Source organism: Ovis canadensis, chromosome X (assembly GCF_042477335.2).
Source record: "Ovis canadensis isolate MfBH-ARS-UI-01 breed Bighorn chromosome X, ARS-UI_OviCan_v2, whole genome shotgun sequence".
NCBI lineage: Eukaryota > Metazoa > Chordata > Mammalia > Artiodactyla > Bovidae > Ovis > Ovis canadensis.
Genome location: NC_091727.1, coordinates 29,420,463 through 29,435,838, shown reverse-complemented (window position 1 = coordinate 29,435,838; position 15,376 = coordinate 29,420,463). Strand labels below are relative to the sequence as shown.

Here is a 15,376-nt window from a genome sequence, read left to right as displayed (position 1 = left end):
TCTGCCAATAATGATTAAAGATAAGCTGACTTATACTGACAGAAACAAAGGGAAAATATCACATCAAATCTGTAAGGAGTAATTTTGTATTAAAATATTGAGCTTCTTTCCAAATAATGCACAACACGCAGGTCTCCTGGCTCTTTAATTCTATATTATAGGATACTTTCCCATATTAGTGAAATGTTTATATGGTTCAAATCAGTTAAGTAATAACTTCCTGATGATACTTGGCTACAGAGAAAATCTCTCCCAGGAATATAATAACCCACATTTCTAAAAGAAAGCCAAAATTCCTTATGGTAGTCACATGCTATCTCTATACAAATTACAAATTAAATTTCAAGTATTTATTGAATCTTTCTCTGAATCAACCACAGTGCAAGGTTAAAAAGACATTGCTGTTGTTTGGTTGCTAAGTTGTTTCTGACTTTTTTGTGACCCCACGGACTGTTGCCTGCCAGGCTCCTCTGCCCATGGGATTCTCCAGGCAAGAAAACTGGAGTGGGTTGCTATTTCCTTTTCCAGGGGATCTTCCCAACCCAGGTATTGAACCCATGTCTCCTACATTGCAGGTGGATTCTTTACTGCTGAACCACCGGGGAAGCCTAATAAGACTTAGTTTGAAGTGTAAGTTATCTCTCAAATAGCCTATTGCCAGTTGCTAGTTGTCTTATCCTGTTTGAGCCTCATTGTCTCATTATTTAAATTAAGATAACATTTCTTACTTCCTGAGTTTGTTATCTCAAATAATATGTCGCACATTAAAGGTTTTTTTAAGAGTATTGTGTATATTATTGTTACTGTGCAGGATTACTGAGGGACTCAGAGAATATATAAGAGATGTATTGAAAAAATATTTAAAATATCATGCAAATGGAAGGTGGTGTTTTTACTATTGAATAAATTTACACATACACATACACAGGCACACAAACATGAATGCTGCTAAAATGGAAAGATTTCTCTATCTTCCCAGAAGACATATTATATTTAATGTGCAATCATGTCCTCTTTTACTTAAATATGCAGCAGTGATCCCTCAGGTAATGAAACAAATCAATAAATATATAGCATGGACTCAGAAGCATAAATTTTGGTGAATTTTATGAAGTCTTTAAGGTTTTCCTTTCTGATTGAAATTGCTGTCACAGCTACAACAGTTTTTACCTATTGTGCATCAGCAGATGCTATTCTAAACACACTATTATGTATAAAAATATTTTCCAACAAATAATCACCTATGACCAATAGTCTTCAAAAGAAAAGAAAATGAGAGTATCCATGAACTACATATGTCTGATTTTAAAAGCCAAAGGTGGTTAATTTCCTAGATGAATTACTAGAAGACATCAGTCCCTTGACCTTTGAGGGATTAAAAAAAAAAATACAAACTTGCTTTTGTTGTCATGTTAACACCATTGCTTTTGACAGTCATTTTGCATATTTTCTAGCGTTTTTCTTGACACCAATAAAAAGCTGGCAGCCATGTTATCCTTCCCCTAAACCCAGAGTTAGGGTTTCAGCAATTATGACACAAGATCCTAAAATATTTGGGAAGGATTAGAGAATTTGTCCTAGAATTATGATTTAATCCTATAGATAACACCATCATTGATCCTGCCTAGTTATTATTCTGGAGAAGGAAATGGCAACCCACTCCAGTATTCTTGCCTGGAGAATCCCAGGGACAGAGGAGCCTAGTGGGCTGCCGTCTATGGGGTCGCACAGAGTCGGACACGACTAAAGTGACATAGCAGCAGCAATTATTATTCTCACTTTATAATTCAATCACATATCAAAATACACATGCTTTGGCTTTCTCTTTGCCTTTAATTTTCATTTTTCATGTGCCTCAGGGCCTTTGGCAATGGGTCAGGTGGAATGTTTTGCTTGGCCTTGAGGTCACCTATGAAGCTGACCACATCTGACTTTTTTCATGTTCATCAGAGACAGTTCAGGGATCCTGTCATTTTCTCTGATTCTGGGATGCTTATTATAGCTCATTTCTTGATTGAAAAATAAACTAAGATCCATTTTAGCCAAAAAACAACACTTAGAAGAGTAGAGGAAATATTTTGGAACAGAGAGCACAAAGAACAACCTAAAGGGCACTGGGGTTATCAACAAAGGAGAATAGACGGTAGATTGGTAAAGATTTTCAGAAGAGAAGGGACTGCACAGTGGATTCTGGGTCTGGAATGAAGGAATGCCTGAGGAAGTCTTCATGACTTGTTTGGAAGCCCTTTCACTCAATCTTTCAGAATTTGCTATCTTTATCTCCTTGCCCATACCTGCCACTCCTGCCCCTAATAAAGACAACCCTTGGATTTTTCCTTGACTGAGCTCCCTCTCTACTCTTTATCCCAACATCTTGGTTTAATCCAACATTTACTCTTTTATTTTGAGTGCATCTCATCTCATGTACACCATCTCAACGTTAGCCTATGATTCCAAGATCGCTGGGAAGATCTGAGAACCTCTTTCCTATTCTTCTTTAAAACCAAGCTCCAGGTAAGCAGGAATGAATGAAAACTCACTCTCTTTCAATTCATTCTCTCTCTGCTGCTAGAACTACCTCCTACAATGAGTGATCATGGGATGGTTCCACTAGCAAACATCCCAATGCCTTGTTTACAGAATTATTCACATGGACCATAAGGCTACTGCTTCAATGACTCATATGAGGCTTCCCTATTGGTCTCAGACTTAACTTCTTACTGCAGGCAGTTTTTCTGCCTCACCTATACATTAGAATCACTAGGGGAGCTTTAAACAAACAAAGAAAACACAAAAACACATTCCAAGGCTTTATTCCAGATCAGTGAAAGCAGAATTTCTAGGATGTTTCAGGCACAACTTGGACAATTATAAAAGTTTTTCCATATGACCTTAGTGTACAAATTGATTTGATAACCACTAGAGTATGTAAGCAGAAGCCCAATTCCTTATCCTAATATATACATATATATACAAATTGACCCTCTGGTTGGAATCAACTTATGTGTATTCAAAACACAGATTATTGTAATTATATATTGATTTGTATTATTATACCATTATTATCTTGACTCATCTGCTGCTCTGTCTGGACAATTATCTGGAACCACACTTTCCCCTCATATCTGGAGCCCAGCATGGAAATTAATAGCTCTTACTCTTTGTACATATGTTTCCCTTAGCCTGGAATGATCTTTTGACCCTTCATCCTACAAGGCCCAGGTCAAACATCAGCTTCACTAGAACAGTTTTTCCACCTTTTCTAAATTTACTGGGTTGCCTTGGTATGTCATTCATATTTTTCCCAGAGCACTCTCCATGTCACAGGGTAACATGTCTATTTAGTATAAAGGTTATTTGAGTGCACAATCCTTTTATCTCTGTGCCTCTAACATGCAGCAAAGGACATATCATATGAATCATGGCGGATATTTTAAGTTTAGTTCAGTTCAGTCGTGTCCAACTCTTTGTGACCCCGTGAATTGCAGCACGCTAGCCCTCCCTGTCCATCACCAACTCCCAGAGTTCACCCAAACTCATGCCCATCGAGTCAGTGATGCCATCCAGCCATCTCATCCTCTGTCGTCCCCTTCTCCTCCTACCCCCAATCCCTCCCAGCATCAGAGTCTTTTCCAATGAGTCAACTCTTCGCATGAGGTGGCCAAAGTATTGGGGTTTCAGCTTTAGCATCAGTCCTTCCAAAGAACACCCAGGACTGATCTCCTTTAGAATGGACTGATTGGATCTCCTTGCAGTCCAAGGGACTCTCAAGAATCTTCTCCAACATCACAGTTTAAAAGCATAAATTCTGAGGCACTCAGCTTTCTTGACAGTCCAACTCTCACATCCATACATGACCACTGGAAAAACCATAGCCTTGACTAGACGGACCTTTGTTGGCAAAGTAATGTTTCTGCTTTTGAATATGCTATATAGGTTGGTCACAACTTTCCTTCCAAGGAGTAAGCGTCTTTTAATATCATGGCTTAGAATGAGTGAATAAAAGAACCAACTATATATTAAGAATACTTATTTTAAAAAAGATAATTTACAGTCATTGTACATCTGTTAAGTGACAGGTGTCCTGCTAAAGATTTTATTCATGTCACTTCATTGAGTTCTCAAAACAATTAAAAGAAAAATTTACCCATTTTACAACTCAGGAAACTCAAAGAGATTGTTACCCAGATAGTTTAATATCAAGGTCCCTACGTTAGGACTTTACTCTTTGTTCCAAGAAATCCTTTCCCAGGAAATAATGCTGTAAACTACTATATAGCTTCACAGGCGGCTTTGGGAAATTCCTGAAAATACATTTATCTGTATTATAGAGTGATCAACCAGCTTTGGCTCAAGACAATAAGTTATTATGGGGAGAAAAAATCTTTATTGGACAATGGATTGTTCAGCTGGATGAAACTTCTCACTGATTAACAGCTCTTTGTTCATTAAAAATTATTGATTCACTGCATCCACCAATCCTTGTATATTATATCTTGGATTTTGCCTAATTTCATTCTGATCTCTGCATTCAAAGACCTGCTTTAAACTACTTGAATCCAACCCCACCCCAATCTATACATATTTCCCCTCAGACTCCATCTTCTGAGAATCTATTAAGAACCTGTCAAGATGTTAGTCTCCTTTACTGCACCAGGTAATCAACTCAGCTTTGCTTAATCAAAGTGGTGGTTATTTTGGGAATTTGCCACTAATTCATGGCACTCACTTCCAAGAGTCAAGAAAAAACCCTTAACTAAATTTGAGTTTGACGTAATTATCCTACATTGTCTCTGTTAGTAAAATAAAATTAGCTTGTGATATTTCAATCAACTTTACAGGACCTGTTTTTCAAGTATTGATATAAATTCTTCCTGACACACTTTTTAGGCTAAGAGAGGGTCTACAATATTGTTTGCAGTATGTATTGTTTTGTGAAAAAGGGAAGGTTTTGATATGAATGGAGAAACTTCGTGCTTTGAAACTACAAAGCATGTAGGCTGAAGGCAGGGTTAGAAGGCTAGATTAGTGTTGTGAGGAATGGTGAGTTCTTAGTCACATTTCTAGGATTTGCTTTTTTCTCTTTTTGGTACATCTGCTGCACGTTTTGTTTTTATATTGTGCCACCTCTTTAGGCTTCCTGGACAGAGAACCATTTCCTACAATAATTTCTCACATTCACTGTGTGTATATTGTGTGCAAGATAGCTTTCTGGGGCTTCCCAGGTGGCACTAGGGGTAAGGAACCTGTCTGCCAATGTAGGAGACATAAGAGATGCGGGTTCAACAAAGGAAACTATAAGCAAGGTGAAAAGACAGCATTCTGAATGGGAGAAAACAATAGCAAATGAAGCAACTGACAAACAACTAATCTCAAAAATATACAAGCAACTTCTGCAGCTCAATTCCAGAAAAATAAACGACCCAATCAAAAAATGGGCCAAAGAACTAAATAGACATTTCTCCAAAGAAGACATATGGATGGCTAACAAACACATGAAAAGATGCTCAACATCACTCATTATCAGAGAAATGCAAATCAAGACCACAATGAGGTACCACTTCACACCAGTCAGAATGGCTGCGATCCAAAAGTCTACAAGCAATAAATGCTGGAGAGGATGAGGAGAAAAGGGAACCCTCTTACACTGTTGGTGGGAATGCAAACTAGTACAGCCACTATGGAAAACAGTGTGGAGACTCTTTAAAAAATTGCAAATAGAACTGCCTTATGACCCAGCAATCCCACTGCTGGGCATACACACTGAGGAAACCAGAATTGAAAGAGACACATGTACCCCAATGTTCATCACAGCACTGTTTATAATAGCCAGGACATGGAAACAACCTAGATGCCCATCAGCAGATGAATGGATAAGAAAGCTGTGGTACATATACACAATGGAGTATTACTCAGCCATTAAAAAGAATACATTTGAATCAGTTCTGATGAGATGGATGAAACTCGAGCCGATTATACAGAGTGAAGTAAACCAGATAGAAAAACACCAATACAGTATACTGACACATGTACATGAAATTTAGGAAGATGGTAATGATGACCCTGTATGCGAGACAGCAAAAGAGACACAGATGTACAGAATGGACTTTTGGACTCTGAGGGAGAGGGAGAGGGTGGGATGATTTGGGAGAATGGCATTGAAACATGTATACTATCATGTAAGAAACGAAGTGCCAGTCTATGTTGGATACAAGATACAGGATGCTTGGGGCTGGTGCATGGGGATGATCCAGAGAGATGATATGGGGTGGGAGGTGGGAGGGGGATTCAGGATTGGGAGCTTGTATACACCCGTGGTGGATTCATGTCAATGTATGGCAAAACCAATACAGTACTGTAAAGTAAAATAAAGTAAAAATAAAATTTAAAAAAAAGAAAAGAACTAAAGTTCAAAAAAAAAAAAGATGCGGGTTCAATACCTGGGTCCCCTGGAGGAGGGCATGGCAACCCACTCCAGTATTCTTGCCTGGAGAATCCCCATGGACAGAGGAGCCTGGCGGGCTACAGTGCATGGGTCGCAAAGAGTAGGATACGACTGAAGCGACTTTGCATGCATGCACACAGACACCTTTCTATGATGCTTAGTTCTCTGGGTTCAGGAATAAACATGGAAGACTGTACATCTTATAGGAATTTAAAACTGCTCTAAGATTATGGAATTTATCTTGATAGAAACTGAGATAATTCTGGAAGAGTTTGATCTAGGGAGGGGCCTAATGAGATTTACATTTTAGAATGTCTCTTACTTTGCTGAGAACAGATTAGGAAAAGAAAGAAGGGCATGGGAGAAATCAGCTGGCAGGTTGCTGGAAGTGGGAAAAGATGGAGAATGTGAGTATGTAAGTGTGTGCATGCGTGTGTGCCTGTTCTGTTGGAGACTAAAAGATGAGAGGCCTGTTCCTGCTTTCAGGTTAAAATTTGAGTGTTACTTTGAGAGCAGTGAACCTCCCTGGTGACTCAGACAGTAAAGGATCTTCCTGCAATGTAGGAGATACGGGTTTGATCCCTGGGTCAGGAAGATCCCCTGAAGAAGGGAATGTCAACCCATTCCAATATTCTTGCCTGGGGAATCCCATGGACAGAGGAGCTTAGCAGGCTACAGTCCATGAGGTCACAAAGAGTTGGACACGACTGAGCGAATTTCACTTTCAGTTGAGAACATTGAAGTTTATACACCCACATTTAAATCTATTGATGGTTTAATGAGAATGAGACTGTATCACACCCCTGCCCAGTACAACTAGCTCAAGAGATGCTAGCTGAGTAAAGATACAAATGAATGAGCAAATAAAAGAAGGAAAATGTGTAAATGGCTCTAAATACTTTATCACATTTTATTGTTGACTTAAAAAGAAATGAGTCTCAATGTTCTACTCAGAGGTAAAAGAGGAATTCCTTGCTCAACTAAATTTGGGAGCTACTAGGTGAAGCAGGGTTTAAGAAAGATTTTGTTTTTTAAACAAAAAAAAAATTAACATTTTTCTTTATTACTGAAGAACTCATCAAACAAGGTTGTGTTTTTCAGTACAGTAGCTACCAGAAATACATGACTAATTTATATGATAGAAAATAAAAATTTTAGTTACTGTTTTCCTAGTCACATCTAAAAAAATAAAAAATTCCAGAAAAAAAAAACATCTATTTCTGCTTCATTAACTATATTAAAGCCTTTGACTGTGTGGGTCATAACAAACTGGAAAATTCTTAAAGAGATGAGAATACCAGACCACCTTTCCTGTTTCCTGAGAAACCTGTATGCAGGTCAAGAAGCAACAGCCAGAACCAGACATGGAACAATGAAAGTGAAAGTCTCTCAGTCGTGTCTGACTCTTTGTGACCCCATGGACTATAGAGGCCATGGAATTCTCCAGGCCAGAATACTGGAGCGGGTAGCCTTTCCCTTCTCCAGGGGATCTTCCCAATCCAGGAATCAAACCCAGGTCTCCTGCATTGCAGGTGGAATCTTTACCAGCTTAGCCACAAGGGAAGCCCAAGAATACTGGAGTGGTTAGCCTATTCCTCCTCCACTGGATCTTTCCGAGTCAGGAATTGAACCAGGTTCTCCTGCATTGCAGGTGGATTCTTTTTGTTTAATTTAATATAAATTTATTATTTTTTCCAGTCTTTTTATTTTATTTTTTTTTTACTTTATAATATTGTATTGGTTTTGCCATACATCAACATGAATCTGCCATGGGTGTACACGTGTTCCCCATCCTGAATGCAGGTGGATTCTTTACCAGCTGAGCTATCCGGGAAGACATGGAACAATGGACTGGTTCCAAATTGGGAAAGGAGTATGTCAAGGCTGTATACTGTCACCTTGTTTATTTAACTTATATGCAAAGTACATCATGCAAAATGCTGGGCTGGATAAAGCACAAGCTGGAATTAAGATTGCTGGGAGAAATGCTGGTAACCTCAGACATGCAGATGACACCAACGGCAGAAAGTGAACAGGAACTAAAGAGCTTCTTGATGAAGGTAAAAGAGGAGAGTGAAAAACCTAGCTTAAAGCTCAACATCCATAAAACGAAGATCATGGCATCTGGTCCCATCACTTCATGGCAAAAGATGGGGAAACAGTGGAAACAGTGACAGACCTTAAAGTCTGTCTTTATCAGCCCAAAGTCTGATCTTGGGCTCCAAAATCACTGCAGATGGTGACTGCAGCCATGAAATTAAGAGATGCTTGCTCCTTGGAAGAAAAGCCATGATGAACCTAGACAGCATATTAAAAAGCAGAGATATTACTTTGCTGACAAAGGTCTATATAATTAAAGCTATGGTTTTCCCAATAGTGATGTACAGATGTGATAGCAGGACCATAAAAAAGGATGAGCACCAAAGAATTGATACTTTAAAATTGTGGTGCTGGAGAAGACTCCTGAGGGTCCCTTGGACAGCAAAGAGATCAAACCAGTCAGTCCTAAAGGAAATCAACCCTGAATATTCACTGGAAGGACTGATGCTGAAGCTGAAGCTCCAATACTTTGTTCACCTGATGCGAAGAGCCAACTCATTAGAAAAGACCTTGATTATTGAAAAGACTGAGGGCAGGATGAGAAGGGGACATCAGAGGATGAGATGATTGGATGGAATCATTGACTCAATGGACATGAATCTGAGCAAACTCTAGGAGATGGTGAAGGACAGGGAAGCCTGGAGTGCTGCAGTCCATGGGGTCGCAAAGAGTCAGACACGACTGAGCAACTGAACAACAAAGTCACATCTTAAGAGTTTAACAGTTACATGTGGTTACTGGTTAATGTACTGAATTAACAAAAATAACAGAATGCTTTCCTCTTTATACAAAGTTATATTCAGTTCAGTTGCTCAGTTGTGTCCGACTCTTTGTGACCCTATGTACCACAGCACGCCAGGCCTCCCTGTCCATCACCAACTGCTGGAGTCCACCCAAACTCATGTCCATTGAGTTAGTGATGCCATCCAGCCATCTCATCCTCTGTCATCCCCTTCTCCTCCTGCCCTCAATTTTTCCCAGCATCAGGGTCTTTTCCGATGAGTCAGCTCTTTGTATCAGGTGGCCAAATTATTGGAGTTTCAGCTTCAACATCAGTCCCTCCAATGAACACCCAGGAATGATCTCCTTTAGGATGGACTTTGTTGAATCTCCTTGCAGTCCAAGGGACTCTCAAGTTATATTGGATATTGCTAATTCCATTGAACCAGAGACAATACTAGTCCTGAAAACAATCTTTGAGAAGCCTGTTCCTGAGATGTCACTATTACAGGAATCTGAAACATAGCTCTGCCATATTCTTTACTGCTTGATGCATACTGATTACATTTAGAATGGAAAGAAAGCAGGTAGTTGTTTCTAAAATTTATCCTTCATTTATCGAGTACATTTAATGTACAAAATGCGTTTTATATTGTGACTTGGTAAAAATAATTATGAGATATACACTGTTAAAGCAAAAATCTTTATGCATCATCGTCCATGAGCTAGCTTTAAAGCTGTCATATACTGCTTTGATCTATACTTTTGGCAATTTCTAATTGTGAAGTGTTCCTCTAGAAGACAATTTGCTATACTCCATTTTCCTCCAATCAGCTGGAGAGTCCTAGAAATTTCATGGGGAAAAATAGTAATTTAGGAAATGGAAATTAGATTTTTCAGTTCATTTTCTCAGACAATGAAAAAGCAAACTTAGAGCAACATCAAAGAAAAGGACTTTTGTAAATTTAAATAAATAGGAATGCCTAGAAGGATTTAAACAGATCAAGATAAATCTTTCTCATGGCAATAAAGAAGTAAATGCTGCAAGCTTCATTTATGTCTGAGTCAGATTCAAGTTAACTTTCGAATTTACAAAGAAAATTTCGGAAGGGGATTGGAAGCTACTTAAGAGGTGGTAATAAATTGTTTATTCTCTGATTCTTCTGAGCTCCTTCATTATTTTGTTATTACATACACTTCCTAGGATTTGAAATGGTGTTTTTTTTTTTTTTTTTTTTTTTGGTGTGATCTCTCAAATGAGCATCTCTTGGGACAATGGCATAAAATACTTAACACTGTCATGCTTCTTATTCATTGCTCTCCATTATGTTAATGTTCACATTCCAAACACAATTATTTCCATTTATTCTTCTCCTTACTCCATTAACCTTCCCCATGCTGTCTCATTAGTCAGATTCCAGAAATGATTTTTTTTGGTCCTTTCTAAATCTGTGTTTTAATGTGAATTTTTGTTTTTATTTTGTTTTCTTTTTTTCTGATTTCAGTGTCTTATTTCTGCTTGTTCTATCAACTATATCACAGGAGAAAAAGAAGTCACACTATAATTTTCAAAAATGTAAACAACCTTAACCTCATACAAATACACCATGAACGTATGTGAAAGGTTTGGAGAGAACCAGAGGATAACAAATTTCACTCTAAACAAATACCAGAGACTGGGATATACAATCTGTGAAAATGATGAAAATGGCCTTGACCTTTCTCTCAGCTTGACTAAACATCAGATGGGATTTTTCCCCTGAAGATCACCTCCCACCACCCAAGTTCCTTTCCTCAGAGCACTTACTTTGAGAAAGCTTGCAATTGTAGATTCTTGTTCTGTCTCTTTGAGATATAAATCTTCTACAAGCCAGGAATATCTTTCTCAAGCACCTGGGAGGAATCCTTCTGAAATGTAATCATCAAGAAGGACAGCACCCCTGTCCCTCAGTCTCTGTGGAAAAGTAGGAGTATAACTTTGATAAGTACCAGTTAGCACAGGTGGTCTAAATGCTGACCAACCTTCGCTTAATGCCATCCAGTACATTTCCACTAGCTGAGAGCTGTTTACAAATGCCCTATGGGACTTCCTTCGTGGTCCTGTGGTTAAAAATCCAGGCTTCCACTGCAGGGGCCATGAGTTCAATCGCTGGTTGGGGAATTGAGATCTCACATGCCAAGCCACCAGAAAAGCAAAGTAAAACAACAACAAAAACAAATGCACTAAATTCAATCTCTAGTCCCTACTCTGTGAGTCTTGAATGAAGTCTTTTGCCATTTGTAACAACTGGCAGGTGCAATATCTCTTTGACAAAGGAAAAAGTCCTGGAGTAAGATTGCAAAATTAGATACAAAACTGGCTAATGTACTACAGGGTGATAAACTGCAACTTTGGGGTTTGGTTTTCTTCTGAAGAAAGAAAACAACAAAAACAATGCCCAGTTGTGGATGTGATTGGGGATGGAAGTCAAGTTCAATGCTCTAAAGAACAATAATGCATAGGGAACTGGAATGTTAGGTCCATGAATCAAGGTAAATTGGAAGTGGTCAAATAGGAGATGGCAAGAGTGAACATCAACATTCTAGGAATCAGTGAACTAAAATGGACAAGAATGGGCGAATTTAATTCAGATGACCATTATATCTACTACTGTGGGCAAGAATCCCTTAGAAAAAATGGAGTAGCCCTCAGAGTCAACAAAGAAGTCCAAAATGCAGTACTTGGATACAATCTCGAAAACAACAGAATGATCTCTGTTCGTTTTCAAGGCAAACAATTCAATATCACAGTAATCCAACTCTCTGCCCCAATGACTAATGCTGAAGAAGATGCAGTTGGATGGTTCTATGAAGACCTACAAGACCTTCTAGAACTAACACCTACAAAAGATGTCCTTTTCATCATAGGGGACTGGGATGCAAAAGTAGGAAGTCAAGAGATACCTGGAGAAACAGGAAAGTTTGGCATCTCTAAACATAAATATCATCAGATGGTAAATACCAAAATCAGAAGATATTAAGAAGAGGTGGCAAGAATACACAGAAGAACTATACAAAAAAGATCTTCACGACCCAGATAACCATAATGGTGTGATCACTCACTTAGAGTCAGACATCCTGGAATGTGAAGTCAAGTGGGCCTTAGGAAGCACCATTATGAACAAAGCTAGTGGAGGTGATGGAATTACAGCTGAGCTATTTCAAATCCTAAAAGATGAAGCTATTAAAGTGCTGCATTTAATACACCAGCAAATTTGGAAAATTCAGCAGTGGCCACAGGACTGGAAAAGGTCAGTTTGCATTCTAATCTCAAAGAAAGGCAATGCCAAAGAATGTTCAAAATACCACACAACTGCACTCTTTACACATGTTAGCAAAGTAATGCTCAAAATTCTCCAAGCTAGGTTTTAACAGTACGTGAACTGAGAACTTTCAGATGTTCAAGCTGTATTTAGAAAAGGCAGAGGAACCAGAGACCAAATTGCCAACATCCGTTCAATCATTGAAAAAGCAAGAGAGTTCCAGAAAAATATCTACTTTTGCTTTACTGACTATGGCAAAGCCTTTGACTGTGTGGATCACAACAAATTGTGGACAATTCTTAAAGAGTTGGGAATACCAGCCCACTTTACCTGCCTCCTGAGAAATCTGTAAGAAGGTCAAGAGGCAACAGTTAGAATCAGACATGGAACAATGGACTGGTTCCAAATGTGGAAAGGAGTACATCAAGACTGTATATTGTCACCTTGATTTTTAACTTATATGCAGAGTACATCATGTGAAATGCTGGATGAAGCATTTCATCCTGGACTGGATGAAGCAGAAACTGGAATCAAGATTGCCGGGAGAAATATCAGTAACTTCAGATATGCAGATGACACCACCCTTATGGCAGAAATCAAAGAGGAACTAAAGGTCCTCTTGATGAAAGTGAAAGAGGAGAGTGAAAATGCTAGCTTAAAACTTAACATTCAAAAGACAAATCATGGTATCCGGTCCCAACACTTAATGGCAAATAGATGGGGAAACAATGGAAACAGTGACAGATTTATCTTCTCGGGTTCCAAAATCACTGCAGATGGTGAGCGCAGCCAAGAAATTAAAAGATTTTGCTCCTTGGAAGGAAAGCTATGACAAACCTAGACAGCAAATTGAAAAGCAGTGACATTACTTTACTGACAAATGTCATCTAGTCAAAGCTATGGTTTTCCAGTAGTCATGTATGGATGTGAGTGTTGGACGATAAAGAAAGCTGAGCACCAAAGAATTGATGCTTTTGAACTGTGGTATTGGAGAAGACTCTTGAGAGTCCCTTGGACAGCAAGGAGATCAAACCAGTCAATCCTAAAGGAAATCAGTCCTGAATATTCATTGGAAGGACCGATGCTGAAGCTGAATCTCCCAATACTTTGCCCACCTGATGTGAATAACTGACTCATTGGAAAAGATCCTGATGCTGGGGAAGATTGAAGGCAGGAGGAGTAGGGGATGACAGAGGATGAGATGGTTGGTTGGCATCACCAATTCAATTAACATGAGTTTGAGCAAGATCCAAGAATTGGTGATGGACAGGGAAGCCTGGCATGCTGCAATCCATGGGGTCACAAAGAGTCGGACACGACTGAGCAACTGAACTAAACTGTACTTTCTTTTGAAGAGAATTCATGTGCATCTCTCCCAGACAAAAATAATTTACAATTATCAGTTTGCTACAAGTTAACATCTCACTTCACAGAGTACAAGATAATAATCTTTATCATGTGTTTGGAAATAATTAACATGTTTAGGTTTCAAAAACACCTTGTCAAACAAATACTGGCCAAGCCATTTTACTGATTTTTTAAAAATTATTTTTTTTAAAGTTTCTCATGCCCTGGCTTGATTTCCTCTGGAAGTTTTCTAATGCCACATATTTAATCATTTAGTCACTTGTCTGTTTTCATCAATTTCTAGATTTCATCAATTCTAAGATGTACATTTTGTTCACATTTTATCATCTCTGAAACTGGAACATCTTTTACAATCGCTGTGATAAGAAAGCATTGTGTTATAGTTTATTGGCATAGAACTGATTGTGTCTCTTACAATATTTGGCATCTTACATTTACTGAAATAAAGAATTTATGAAGGTTACTATGAAGAAAATGTAGAAATGATGACAAAACTTTCCACTTATCAAAATAAACATCTGCAATCATGTGTCCAGTTACTTCAATTCTACATAATGACTCAAATTTTACTCTGATATTTCCCTTTTAGATTGTGTATAGCCCTTAGTTCCAAATCTTCCTTGAAGTTTTCTACAGATTTTTCTCTGCTGCGATGGCTTTTCATATCTCCTAATTTGTTTTCTTCTTCTCCCTATTTCATCTAATTGTATTTAAATCCATAAAACTGTTAATATGTACCATGATTATGTTAGTATGGATCATAGATAAAACATTGAAAAAGTCCAAAAGAAATAAAATCATGCCTTCCCAAATTTCAGGGGAAAAGTACTGAAATAAGCTGATTGATTGGTATCTGAAAGGTGTTTCTGAAATTTACAGATAGTTGAGTAATTTCAAAGGCCATTAGAAAAACACATACAAAGGGTCATTGGGTCAGACTATAGCCAGAAGTGTTACCTCAATGAAAAGGATTGCACAAAGGCTGTAGATAGTTTGAACAGCACAGATACTAGCACAACAACATGAGACCTAAGAAATTGGGACATTGGAACTGACATATCTACCCTCTTGACCTTATGTCTAAAATAGATAACTAATGAGAAAATACTGTATAGCTCAAGAAACTCTACTTGGTACTCCGTGGTGACCTAAATGGGAAGGAAATCAAAAAAAGCAGACACATATGTATACATACAGCTGATTCACTTTGCTTACAGCAGAAACTAACACAATTGCAAAGCAGCCACACTCCAATAAAAATTAAATAAAAAAAAATAAGAAACATAAAGCATTGTAGTTTTGAGTGGCTGATGTAGGGGTAAGTGGCTTGAGGGTGTATTAGGGTAGAAGCTATAGGAGATGTGGTAAAGAGCCTTTGTGCTCTAACAGGTCTTAAATGTTATCCTGAAAAGTTCAGGCATCACTGAAGGAATTTTAAGAT

At 38.3% G+C, this 15,376-nt stretch overlaps 1 protein-coding gene across 1 annotated transcript in view; it reads right to left on the bottom strand.

Annotated features, from left to right (window-relative positions):
• IL1RAPL1 (interleukin 1 receptor accessory protein like 1) overlaps positions 1–15,376 on the bottom strand; it is a 694,793-nt gene that overhangs the window by 646,923 nt on the left and 32,494 nt on the right. The window lies entirely within an intron of this gene.